Below are 310 nucleotides of genomic sequence, written 5' to 3' on the forward strand. Positions count from 1 at the left end.
GAAGTGCAACACGAGGACTTCCCAGGAGGTCATCCATCCTAGTACTACTCTCGCCCAAGTACACTTCACTGCGGAGTTTTGATGGGATCCGGTGCATTAGTGCTGGCATGGTCGCACCTATTATAGTTCCCACACGCAATTTTCTTAACCTTGTGGCGCGAGAGAGCGTAACACAATTCGCGAAGCCTTGCAGGTACCGTAGGTGCCGGCCGAGGATGAGGACATTGCAGCTCGCCCTTAAATGTCCTACTCGGGATATTGTCATTTAAAGAATGAGGGTCGGCACGACGTAAAAAAAAAAAAGGGGAAA

At 50.0% G+C, this 310-nt stretch overlaps 1 non-coding gene across 1 annotated transcript; it reads right to left on the reverse strand.

The window, feature by feature from the left end:
- Nucleotides 1–119, reverse strand: LOC127746297 (5S ribosomal RNA). The gene has a single exon (XR_008007917.1). It is a non-coding gene; the product is annotated as a 5S ribosomal RNA (ribosomal RNA).
- Between the last annotated feature and the right edge of the window lie 191 nt (nucleotides 120–310).

Source organism: Arachis duranensis, chromosome 3 (genome assembly GCF_000817695.3).
Source record: "Arachis duranensis cultivar V14167 chromosome 3, aradu.V14167.gnm2.J7QH, whole genome shotgun sequence".
Lineage (NCBI taxonomy): Eukaryota > Viridiplantae > Streptophyta > Magnoliopsida > Fabales > Fabaceae > Arachis > Arachis duranensis.